The sequence below is a fragment of the Argopecten irradians genome, chromosome 13, assembly GCF_041381155.1.
Source record: "Argopecten irradians isolate NY chromosome 13, Ai_NY, whole genome shotgun sequence".
Taxonomy (NCBI): Eukaryota; Metazoa; Mollusca; class Bivalvia; order Pectinida; family Pectinidae; genus Argopecten; species Argopecten irradians.
Window position 1 is genome coordinate 2573618 of NC_091146.1, and position 14439 is coordinate 2588056.

General features: G+C 34.1%; 1 protein-coding gene across 1 annotated transcript in view; it reads left to right on the top strand.

Annotated features, from left to right (window-relative positions):
* Positions 1-1881: 1881 nt before the first annotated feature.
* Positions 1882-14439, top strand: part of LOC138305940 (ficolin-2-like) — an 84754-nt gene continuing 72196 nt past the window's right edge. The window contains exon 1 of the mRNA XM_069246245.1: positions 1882-2383. The gene's annotated coding sequence lies outside the window, so the exon portion shown is untranslated. The remainder of the gene's footprint in view (positions 2384-14439) is intronic.

The window sequence follows — 14439 nt, forward strand, 5'->3', positions numbered from 1 at the left end:
CAGTTTTCTTCTGGATCTTCTATTTGCGAGTGGTTCCAGTCCAGTTTCAGAGTACAAAGAATCTCTGCTCGTGTAAGACGGTAATCCCGTAATTACACGAGCAGCTGCTAATTGGAGTTTTTCTAATTTGTCTGCATCACCGAGAGTACACCCATCCCATACCTCACAGCAATATTCAAGTAGTGGTACAATATAGGAATTATATATTCTATATAAAATTTGTCGATTTAACATAAATTACAACTTACGTAAAATACTTATCTGTTTAGAAACTTTTTTACAAATATCTTCAATGTGGCTTGTCCATTTGCATTGTCCGTCTAATATAACTCCCAAGTGCTTATGATTTTCTACAAAGTTTACACTAACATTATCAAATATAATATCTATCGCATAATCTAATTCAGAGTTATGGATAAGTAATGCTTCAGTTTTAGAAGGATTGAACTTTACTAACCATCTTTCCGCTCATCGTTGAATATGTATCAAATCATTGTTAATTACAGTTTCGACAATTAAAGGGGATGGATTTGAATATATCAACGATGTATCATCTGCAAATAATTTTGAAAGGCTCTGAAGATTATTAGATATATCATGTATAAGATGAATGATAAAGGGCCTAAAACAGAACCTTGTGGAACACCGGCATTAATACTCTTAATAGATGATTTAGAGTCCCCAACACAAAATTTACTAGCCAATTTAATAGATTACCAGTTATGCCATAGTTTGCTAATTTCACCTCCAGTCCCCTGTGCCACACACGATCGAACGCTTTCGATATATCACAAAAAACTAAACATGTAGGATGCATTTTTTCTAGGTTTTCACATAAAGTGTGATAAATCTCAATGAGTTGATGAACTGTCGAATGACCAGGCTGAAATCAGATTGGAATTTGTATATTAATGAATTATTTATCAAATAGTTATTTAGATATTTTACAACTAATCTTTCAAAAACTTTCCCAACAGTACTTAGTAATGAGATTGGTCTATAGTTAGTGAAATTGTGTTTGTCCCCTTTTTCGAATAATGGTGTTACTAGTGCATACTCCAGTTTCCAGAGAAGATCTGAATATTAGAGATAATGGGAAAGCTACTGACATTGCTGTATTTTTTAATATATTATGACTAATAGTATCAATACCAACAGCTTTGTTTATATTTAATGATTTCAGTATGTCAATTACGTCATTCAATTCGAAGTGTATGTCAGAAATAGTAGAGTCTGTCCGTAGTTCTATTGTCGGTACTTCAGTATTATTGTCGTCAATAGCAGAAATGGAAACAAAGTAATCATTGAGAATATTAGCTTTACCACCATCAGTCATTTCAATATTGCCATGTACATTTCTAATAGGAGGTATAGTGCTAGAAGCATCAGATGTTTTTATTAATTTACGGACTATTTTCCAAAAATTTCGAGGATTTGAATTTGAGTATCGATCTAAAATTCCATTAATATCAGCATAAAAAAATTCTTTTGTTCTTTTCTTAACATTATTTACATGGTTACGTTGTTTCCGGAAGTTAAATAAATTTCTGTCAGTTCGGTTAGATTTATACAATTTCAATAGTCTATTTCGTTTGCGTATTTCTCGTCGTAAGTTTGAGTCAAACCAGGGTTTGTCTTTAGGTCTAATTGTCACAGTCCGAGTCGGTATACATTCCCCAGCTATCTCTAAGTATCGTTTTGTAAAAAGTTCGCACATGTCGTCAGGAGAATTGGCAGTTGAAAATAAGTCTACCCAGTCCGTATCGTCTAATTTATTAATGAATAGGTCATAATTTGCGTCGTTATAACATCTTATTTTTCTTTCATATGTACTTCTAAAATTTGTCCCAACAGTCAATTCAAACATTGTCGCTTTATGGTCAGAAATGTCACCGTCTATGTCTATTACATCAGCGTAGCTAAAAGTGCACGTGTCCGACAGAATGATTAAGTCAAGTAAGGTCGAACTATGTCGTGTTACACGTGTCGGTCTATGAATTATATTCGATAGATGAAAGGAGTCCAGAATGTCAACAAGAACATGGTTTCTACCAATAGTTATGAGATCAACATTGATGTCGCCAACAATTATTACATGTGAAGTTTCATTAAAAGCATTTTCAACTGAGTGTCGGAAGTAATTCCAAAAAGAACGAGGACAGTTTGGGGGTCTATACACAGTACAGAGAAGATATTTCTGGTCTGGAAACTGGAGTTCTGTCCAAATAATTTCACCCTCCCGAAATTCCAAATCAGCTCTACGACGGGTGCACAGGAGACTGGAAGTGTAAACAACTATACCCCCTCCCGGTGTTCCACGATCTCTACGGTATATATCATAACCACTAAGGAGTATATCAGCGTCAACAGTCGAAGAATCAAGGTGAGTCTCGGTGACACAGACAATATCATAATCTGACGCTGCATTTTCCAGAAATGATAACTTGTTTTTCAGACTACGAATGTTTAAATGGAAAATAGAGACGTCGGTTGTTTGGTTAGGGCCGGGATTAGGGTGGATGTCGTTACTAGATAAGATGAGGAGTTGTAATATAAGTAGGAAGCAAGAGTTGTTAGTAAGAGTAGACAGAGTAATATGGATGGCTAATAATAATAAATTGATTATACTTTTTGTTTGTTTGTTTGTTTGATTAATTAACGTCCTATTAACAGCTATGGTCATGTAAGGACGGCCTCCCATGTATGCGGTGTGTTGCGTGTATGTTGTGCGAGGTGCGTGTTTTGGGAGACTGCGGTATATTCATGTTGTGTCTTCTTGTATAGTGGAACTGTTGCCCTTTTTATAGTGCTATATCACTGAAGCATGCCGCCGAAGACACCAAGCAACACACCCCACCCGGTCACATTATACTGACAACGGGCGAACCAGTCGTCCCACTCCCTGTATGCTGAACGCTAAGCAGGAGAAGAAACTACCAATTTTATAGACTTTGGTGTGTCTCGGCCAGGGAACAGTACCCAGAGCCTTCCTCAGATTATACACAACAAATTAGACCTGCATCTTGTATATAGTTTACCTATATATATATAAAAATGGGAAAATATAAAGTAGTGGATATAATGTACCGTGTGTACGTTGGTAGAAACAACCGATAGCTACTCTGTATTAAGCTAAATCATTACCCATGGTCATCAAAGATTACATAAATGACAGAGTAGCCATCAGTTTTATCAATTTTGTCAAAACCAACGCCAAACCAGCCAGAGTTATGTCTTACATAGAAAGGACAAGAACAGAAAGGTCTAAAGATAGAGAAAAGAATTAGGAAAAAGAAAAGAATATAAAGGAAGCTCGACATATGTATTTCTGGTATCAGGTAGTGAAGTGGAGAAACTATTATGTTTTACAAATCTATATTTAATAGAATAAACTGAAAAATAGCACAAGATATTTACCCAATCAGACTTAGGTTATATATAACATTGATTAATGACACCACTGACCAGACATAAACATTGCACAAAACTTGAAAATTTACACCATATATATGCAATGTTAAAGATTCATAACAGCACACATATACCACCTCTGTAATATAACACCAAACATACCAACACTGTGATATAATATACAAATATTTCATGGGTTACTGTGCTCTAGTTCATATTCTTTCATACCTACACGTGTAATACTGGCTGGTCTAAGGCAATACACTCATGTCGCCTGAGGCTGTATTGCATGGCTACCCATGCAATAAAGCCTCATGACGTCACGGCGTCAACAAAATCTCTATTTCCTCGGTAAAATTTTTAACATTTTTTTCACAAAATTGACTGGTTTTACTATAAAAGATGCAAGCAACGGAATTTGTGTTGAAAATATCACGTAATTTTTCATGTAAGAAAATTGACTTCCAGTCGTGGATTTCTTCGAATTTATTTCAAAATGGCGGGATATTATAGTTGTAAAATTGCAATAAAACGTCGTGGTATGAAAGAAAAATACTCTTTCATAAGTGGATATGAAGGATAGGGATATTCTACCCTCGGGATCACAAAATGTTGCAAAACCCTCGGCAAGCCTCGGGTTTTACATTTTGTGACCCTCGGGTAGAATATCCCTATCCTTCATATCAACATATGAAAGAGTCTTATAATATTTAACCCGAGGTGGTGGTAATCAACAAATATATATTGCACGAGGCCGATATAACATTTGTTGATTACCACCACCTCGGGTTAAATATTATAAACTAGTGCACAGTAACCCATGAAATATTTGTTTTATTACATAATCACTAGTTTTTTTAGTTGAATATTTTTATAAAACGAATACGACAATCACACAAAATCATCAGCACCGTACCGTACGGAAAAGCTTCAAGTCATATTGAATATTGACGTATAACCCACCTACGTCACGTTGTAACTCCCGTTTTAATGTCTTATTGTCTTCTTTAACATTATTTGAACCGCATGCAGCCTTTTAATCTAATGCATTCGCCGTGTCCGTCCTCTACTCGATAAACGTCTACATGACGTGCCTGATTCGAGATCTATAAAGATAGCGCGAAATTGAGCATGAACGTTTGTGACGTCATAATAACGTAACTCACTGTTACGCGCGATTCCTCGGAAGTTTTCTACAAAACTAGACAACAACAGCGAGGTGTTCCTAAAGCCGTGCAATATAACATCTCGAACCGTGCAATATGACGTTTCCATGGAAGCGTGCAATATAACTTCGAACTGTGCAATATAACAAGGTTTTATTGAACAGTCGGGATAATAGTTGAAAATATTGTATTTCCTCATATATAGATTAGTGTAAACCAATTATGTAATAACACAAATATACCAACACTGTAATATAATACCAAACATACCAACACTGTAATATAACACCAAACATACCAACACTGTGATATAACACCAAACATACCAACACTGTAATATAACACCAAACATAGCAACACTGTAATATAATACCAGACATACCAACACTGTAATACAACACCAGACACACCAACACTGTAATATAACACCAAACATACCAACACTGTAATATAACACCAAACATACCAACACTGTAATATAACACCATACACACCAACACTGTAATATAACACCAAACATACCAACACTGTAATATAACACCAAACATACCAACACTGTAATATAACACCAGACATACCAACACTGTAATATAACACCATACACACCAACACTGTAATATAACACCAAACATACCAACACTGTAATATAACACCAGACATACCAACACTGTAATATAACACCATACATACCAACACTGTAATATAACACCAAACATACCAACACTGTAATATAACACCAAACATACCAACACTGTAATATAACACCAAACATACCAACACTGTAATATAACACCAGACATACCAACACTGTAATATAACACCAGACATACCAACACTGTAATATAACACCATACATACCAACACTGTAATATAACACCAAACATACCAACACTGTAATATAACACCAGACATACCAACACTGTAATATAACACCAGACATACCAACACTGTAATATAACACCAGACATACCAACACTGTAATATAACACCAAACATACCAACACTGTAATATAACACCAAACATACCAACACTGTAATATAACACCAGACATACCAACACTGTAATATAACACCACACATACCAACACTGTAATATAACACCAGACATACCAACACTGTAATATAACACCAACATACCAACACTGTAATATAACACCAACATACCAACACTGTAATATAACACCATACATACCAACACTGTAATATAACACCAACATACCAACACTGTAATATAACACCAAACATACCAACACTGTAATATAACACCAACATACCAACACTGTAATATAACACCAGACATACCAACACTGTAATATAACACCAACATACCAACACTGTAATATAACACCAAACATACCAACACTGTAATATAACACCAACATACCAACACTGTAATATATAACACCAAACATACCAACACTGTAATATAACACCAGACATACCAACACTGTAATATAACACCAAACATACCAACACTGTAATATAACACCAACACACACCAACACTGTAATATAACACCAGACATACCAACACTGTAATATAACACCAAAACATACCAACACTGTAATATAACACCAAACATACCAACACTGTAATATAACACCAGACATACCAACACTGTAATATAACACCAAACATACCAACACTGTAATATAACACCAAACATACCAACACTGTAATATAACACCAACATACCAACACTGTAATATAACACCAAACATACCAACACTGTAATATAACACCAACATACCAACACTGTAATATAACACCAAACATACCAACACTGTAATATAACACCAACATACCAACACTGTAATATAACACCAAACATACCAACACTGTAATATAACACCAAATATACCAACACTGTAATATAACACCAAACATACCAACACTGTAATATAACACCAAACATACCAACACTGTAATAACACCAAAATACCAACACTGTAATATACACCAACATACCAACACTGTAATATAAACACCAACATACCAACACTGTAATATAACACCAAACATACCAACACTGTAATATAACACCAGACATACCAACACTGTAATATAACACCAAACATACCAACACTGTAATATAACACCAACATACCAACACTGTAATATAACACCAAACATACCAACACTGTAATATAACACCAAACATACCAACACTGTAATATAACACCAACATACCAACACTGTAATATAACACCAAACATACCAACACTGTAATATAACACCAGACATACCAACACTGTAATATAACACCAACATACAACACTGTAATATAACACCAACATACCAACACTGTAATATAACACCAGACATACCAACACTGTAATATAACACCAAACATACCAACACTGTAATATAACACCAACATACCAACACTGTAATATAACACCAAACATACCAACACTGTAATATAACACCAGACATACCAACACTGTAATATAACACCAAACATACCAACACTGTAATATAACACCAAACATACCAACACTGTAATATAACACCAGACATACCAACACTGTAATATAACACCAACATACCAACCGATAAACTAATTAATATAACACCAGACATACCAACACTGTAATATAACACCAAACATACCAACACTGTAATATAACACCAAACATACCAACACTGTAATATAACACCAGACATACCAACACTGTAATATAACACCAGACATACCAACACTGTAATATAACACCAGACATACCAACACTGTAATATAACACCAGACATACCAACACTGTAATATAACACCAAACATACCAACACTGTAATATAACACCAGACATACCAACACTGTAATATAACACCAGACATACCAACACTGTAATATAACACCAAACATACCAACACTGTAATATAACACCATACATACCAACACTGTAATATAACACCAGACATACCAACACTGTAATATAACACCAGACATACCAACACTGTAATATAACACCAAACATACCAACACTGTAATATAACACCAAACATACCAACACTGTAATATAACACCAAACATACCAACACTGTAATATAACACCAGACATACCAACACTGTAATATAACACCAGACATACCAACACTGTAATATAAACGTACATACCAACACTGTAATATAACACCAAACATACCAACACTGTAATATAACACCAAACATACCAACACTGTAATATAACACCAAACATACCAACACTGTAATATAACACCAAACATACCAACACTGTAATATAACACCATACATACCAACACTGTAATATAACACCATACATACCAACACTGTAATATAACACCAAACATACCAACACTGTAATATAACACCAGACATACCAACACTGTAATATAACACCAGACATACCAACACTGTAATATAACACCAAACATACCAACACTGTAATATAACACCAAACATACCAACACTGTATAATATAACACCAAACATACCAACACTGTAATATAACACCAGACATACCAACACTGTAATATAACACCAAACATACCAACACTGTAATATAACACCAAACATACCAACACTGTAATATAACACCAAACATACCAACACTGTAATATAACACCAGACATACCAACACTGTAATATAACACCAGACATACCAACACTGTAATATAACACCAGACATACCAACACTGTAATATAACACCATACATACCAACACTGTAATATAACACCATACATACCAACACTGTAATATAACACCAAACATACCAACACTGTAATATAACACCAGACATACCAACACTGTAATATAACACCAGACATACCAACACTGTAATATAACACCAAACATACCAACACTGTAATATAACACCAGACATACCAACACTGTAATATAACACCAAACATACCAACACTGTAATATAACACCAAACATACCAACACTGTAATATAACACCAAACATACCAACACTGTAATATAACACAACATACCAACACTGTAATATAACACAACATACCAACACTGTAATATAACACCAAACATACCAACACTGTAATATAACACCAAACATACCAACACTGTAATATAACACCAAACATACCAACACTGTAATATAACACCAAACATACCAACACTGTAATATAACACCAAACATACCAACACTGTAATATAACACCAAACATACCAAACACTGTAATATAACACCAAACATACCAACACTGTAATATAACACCAAACATACCAACACTGTAATATAACACCAGACATACCAACACTGTAATATAACACCAAACACAAACAACACTGTAATATAACACCAAACATACCAACACTGTAATATAACACCAAACATACCAACACTGTAATATAACACCAGACATACCAACACTGTAATATAACACCAGACATACCAACACTGTAATATAACACCAAACATACCAACACTGTAATATAACACCAAACATACCAACACTGTAATATAACACCCAACATACCAACACTGTAATATAACACCAGACATACCAACACTGTAATATAACACCAAACATACCAACACTGTAATATAACACCAAACATACCAACACTGTAATATAACACCAGACATACCAACACTGTAATATAACACCAAACATACCAACACTGTAATATAACACCAAACATACCAACACTGTAATATAACACCAAACATACCAACACTGTAATATAACACCAGACATACCAACACTGTAATATATAACACCAGACATACCAACACTGTAATATAACACCAAACATACCAACACTGTAATATAACACCAGACATACCAACACTGTAATATAACACCAGACATACCAACACTGTAATATAACACCAGACATACCAACACTGTAATATAACACCAGACATACCAACACTGTAATATAACACCAAACATACCAACACTGTAATATAACACCAAACATACCAACACTGTAATATAACACCAAACATACCAACACTGTAATATAACACCAGACATACCAAACACTGTAATATAACACCAGACATACCAACACTGTAATATAACACCAAACATACCAACACTGTAATATAACACAGACATACCAACACTGTAATATAACACCATACATACCAACACTGTAATATAACACCAAACATACCAACACTGTAATATAACACCAGACATACCAACACTGTAATATAACACCAAACATACCAACACTGTAATATAACACCAGACATACCAACACTGTAATATAACACCAAACATACCAACACTGTAATATAACACCAGACATACCAACACTGTAATATAACACCAAACATACCAACACTGTAATATAACACCAAACATACCAACACTGTAATATAACACCAGACATACCAACACTGTAATATAACACCAAACATACCAACACTGTAATATAACACCAGACATACCAACACTGTAATATAACACCAAACATACCAACACTGTAATATAACACCAACATACCAACACTGTAATATAACACCAAACATACCAACACTGTAATATAACACCAACATACCAACACTGTAATATAACACCAACATACCAACACTGTAATATAACACCAAACATACCAACACTGTAATATAACACCAAACATACCAACACTGTAATATAACACCAAACATACCAACACTGTAATATAACACCAAACATACCAACACTGTAATATAACACCAAACATACCAACACTGTAATATAACACCAAACATACCAACACTGTAATATAACACCAAACATACCAACACTGTAATATAACACCAAACATACCAACACTGTAATATAACACCAAACATACCAACACTGTAATATAACACCAAACATACCAACACTGTAATATAACACCAAACATACCAACACTGTAATATAACACCAAACATACCAACACTGTAATATAACACCAGACATACCAACACTGTAATATAACACCAAACATACCAACACTGTAATATAACACCAGACATACCAACACTGTAATATAACACCAAACATACCAACACTGTAATATAACACCAACATACCAACACTGTAATATAACACCAAACATACCAACACTGTAATATAACACCAAACATACCAACACTGTAATATAACACCAAACATACCAACACTGTAATATAACACCAGACATACCAACACTGTAATATAACACCAGACATACCAACACTGTAATATAACACCAGACATACCAACACTGTAATATAACACCAGACATACCAACACTGTAATATAACACCAAACATACCAACACTGTAATATAACACCAGACATACCAACACTGTAATATAACACCAAACATACCAACACTGTAATATAACACCATACATACCAACACTGTAATATAACACCAAACATACCAACACTGTAATATAACACCAGACATACCAACACTGTAATATAACACCAAACATACCAACACTGTAATATAACACCAAACATACCAACACTGTAATATAACACCAAAACATACCAACACTGTAATATAACACCAAACATACCAACACTGTGATATAACACCAGACATACCAACACTGTAATATAACACCAAACATACCAACACTGTAATATAACACCAAACATACCAACACTGTAATATAACACCAAACATACCAACACTGTAATATAACACCAAACATACCAACACTGTAATATAACACCAAACATACCAACACTGTAATATAACACCAGACATACCAACACTGTAATATAACACCAAACATACCAACACTGTAATAATAACACCAAACATACCAACACTGTAATATAACACCAGACATACCAACACTGTAATATAACACCAAACATACCAACACTGTAATATAACACCAAACATACCAACACTGTAATATAACACCAGACATACCAACACTGTAATATAACACCAAACATACCAACACTGTAATATAACACCAGACATACCAACACTGTAATATAACACCAAACATACCAACACTGTAATATAACACCAGACATACCAACACTGTAATATAACACCAAACATACCAACACTGTAATATAACACCAAACATACCAACACTGTAATATAACACCAGACATACCAACACTGTAATATAACACCAAACATACCAACACTGTAATATAACACCAAACATACCAACACTGTAATATAACACCAGACATACCAACACTGTAATATAACACCAGACATACCAACACTGTAATATAACACCAAACATACCAACACTGTAATATAACACCAAACATACCAACACTGTAATATAACACCAAACATACCAACACTGTAATATAACACCAAACATACCAACACTGTAATATAACACCAACATACCAACACTGTAATATAACACCAAACATACCAACACTGTAATATAACACCAAACATACCAACACTGTAATATAACACCAAACATACCAACACTGTAATATAACACCAAACATACCAACACTGTAATATAACACCAAACATACCAACACTGTAATATAACACCAGACATACCAACACTGTAATATAACACCATACATACCAACACTGTAATATAACACCATACATACCAACACTGTAATATAACACCAGACATACCAACACTGTAATATAACACCAAACATACCAACACTGTAATATAACACCAAACATACCAACACTGTAATATAACACCAAACATACCAACACTGTAATATAACACCAGACATACCAACACTGTAATATAACACCAAACATACCAACACTGTAATATAACACCAAACATACCAACACTGTAATATAACACCAGACATACCAACACTGTAATATAACACCAGACATACCAACACTGTAATATAACACCAGACATACCAACACTGTAATATAACATACATACCAACACTGTAATATAACACCAGACATACCAACACTGTAATATAACACCAAAATATACCAACACTGTAATATAACACCAGACATACCAACACTGTAATATAACACCAGACATACCAAACACTGTAATATAACACCAGACATACCAACACTGTAATATAACACCAAACATACCAACACTGTAATATAACACCAGACATACCAACACTGTAATATAACACCAGACATACCAACACTGTAATATAACACCAACATACCAACACTGTAATATAACACCAAACATACCAACACTGTAATATAACACCAAACATACCAACACTGTAATATAACACCAGACATACCAACACTGTAATATAACACCAAACATACCAACACTGTAATATAACACCAGACATACCAACACTGTAATATAACACCAAACATACCAACACTGTAATATAACACCAAACATACCAACACTGTAATATAACACCAAACATACCAACACTGTAATATAACACCAGACATACCAACACTGTAATATAACACCAAACATACCAACACTGTAATATAACACCAAACATACCAACACTGTAATATAACACCAAACATACCAACACTGTAATATAAAACACCAGACATACCAACACTGTAATATAACACCAGACATACCAACACTGTAATATAACACCAAACATACCAACACTGTAATATAACACCAGACATACCAACACTGTAATATAACACCAGACATACCAACACTGTAATATAACACCAGACATACCAACACTGTAATATAACACCAGACATACCAACACTGTAATATAACACCAGACATACCAACACTGTAATATAACACCAAACATACCAACACTGTAATATAACACCAAACATACCAACACTGTAATATAACACCAAACATACCAACACTGTAATATAACACCAAACATACCAACACTGTAATATAACACCAGACATACCAACACTGTAATATAACACCAGACATACCAACACTGTAATATAACACCAAACATACCAACACTGTAATATAACACCAACATACCAACACTGTAATATAACACCAAACATACCAACACTGTAATATAACACCAAACATACCAACACTGTAATATAACACCAGACATACCAACACTGTAATATAACACCAACATACCAACACTGTAATATAACACCAACATACCAACACTGTAATATAACACCAACATACCAACACTGTAATATAACACCAAGACATACCAACACTGTAATATAACACCAGACATACCAACACTGTAATATAACACCAAACATACCAACACTGTAATATAACACCAGACATACCAACACTGTAATATAACACCAACATACCAACACTGTAATATAACACCAACATACCAACACTGTAATATAACACCAACATACCAACACTGTAATATAACACCAGACATACCAACACTGTAATATAACACCAGACATACCAACACTGTAATATAACACCAACATACCAACACTGTAATATAACACCAGACATACCAACACTGTAATATAACACCAACATACCAACACTGTAATATAACACCAGACATACCAACACTGTAATATAACACCAGACATACCAACACTGTAATATAACACCAACATACCAACACTGTAATATAACACCAACCATAACCAACACTGTAATATAACATAACATACCAACACTGTAATATAACACCAAACCAACACTGTAATATAACACCAACATACCAACACTGTAATATAACACCAGACATACCAACACTGTAATATAACACCAAACATACCAACACTGTAATATAACACCAGACATACCAACACTGTAATATAACACCAGACATACCAACACTGTAATATAACACCAAACATACCAACACTGTAATATAACACCAAACATACCAACACTGTAATATAACACCAAACATACCAACACTGTAATATAACACCAAACATACCAACACTGTAATATAACACCAGACATACCAACACTGTAATATAACACCAACATACCAACACTGTAATATAACACCAGACATACCAACACTGTAATATAA